Source organism: Mandrillus leucophaeus, unplaced genomic scaffold (assembly GCF_000951045.1).
Source record: "Mandrillus leucophaeus isolate KB7577 unplaced genomic scaffold, Mleu.le_1.0 Scaffold150, whole genome shotgun sequence".
Taxonomy (NCBI): Eukaryota; Metazoa; Chordata; class Mammalia; order Primates; family Cercopithecidae; genus Mandrillus; species Mandrillus leucophaeus.
Genome location: NW_012101477.1, coordinates 4948269 through 4949355, shown reverse-complemented (window position 1 = coordinate 4949355; position 1087 = coordinate 4948269). Strand labels below are relative to the sequence as shown.

At 41.5% G+C, this 1087-nt stretch overlaps 1 protein-coding gene across 1 annotated transcript in view; it reads right to left on the bottom strand.

The window, feature by feature from the left end:
- The window catches only part of SAMHD1 (SAM domain and HD domain 1), a 73856-nt gene that overhangs the window by 23268 nt on the left and 49501 nt on the right, over positions 1-1087 (bottom strand). The window lies entirely within an intron of this gene.

The window sequence follows — 1087 nt, the reverse complement described above, 5'->3', positions numbered from 1 at the left end:
TTTATTTATTTCATGTTTGAGATGGAATCTCGCTCTGTCATCCAGGCTGGAATGCAGTGGTGCGACCTTGGCTTACTGCAACCTCTGCCTCCTGGGTTCAAGTGATTCTCGTGCCTCAGTCTCTGAGTAGCTGCGACTATAGGCACCCGCCACCACGCCAAGCTAATACTTTGTATTTTTAGTAGAGACGGGGTTTCACCATGCTGGAAAGGCTGGTCTTGAACTCCTGACCTCAAGTGATCCGCCTGCCTCAGCCTCCCAAAGTGTTGGGATTATAGGCATGAGTCACCCTGCCTAGCCTTACATATATATTTTTAAGGAACAATGTATATAGTTCTTGTAAGTTAATTTTTTATTTTTTTCTCTATTATTATTATTATTTGATACAGGGTCTTGCTCTGTTACCCAGGCTGGACTGCAGTGATGCAGTCTTGGCTCACTGCAACCCCCACCTCCTGGGCTCCAGTGATTCTCCAACCTCAGCATCCTGAGTAGCTGGGACTACAGGCATGTACCATCATGGCTAATTTTTAAATTTTTTATAGAAACAGGGTTCCAGCATGTTGCCCAGGCTGATCTCAAACTCCTGGGCTCAAGCGATCCATCTGCCTTGGTCTCCTAGAGTGCTGGGATTATAGGCATGAGCCACCTTGTCTGGCCTATTATGTATCTTTTGATTGAATTTACTGAAAGGTAATGTGAAGTCTGTCAAGTTGAATACTAAAAATTTGGGCATGTATTTTACGTGCCTTTTCCCCCCATTTCATTTTTCTAGTAATTCATTTTTATCATACTTTACAGAAATAACAATCTGCATGGGGTTGGTAATTTAAAAAACTGGTTCTTCAAAGACAGTTTAGGTTTCATTTTGTCAGTGTGCAGCAAATAGAATCCAGCTGCCATAGAAGTAGCACTCTAGGCAGGAAGCTATGGTAGAGTGATTTGGCTGTGTCTTAGGTCACTTAGCTTCTGTTGTTTTTCTCCATTTTCAGAGCCTCCAACCTTTCCACGGATTCTGTAAGCTATGTGATTGCTTTCCAATTTTATTTTTATTTTTTGTTTATTTATTTATTTATTTTTGAGACAG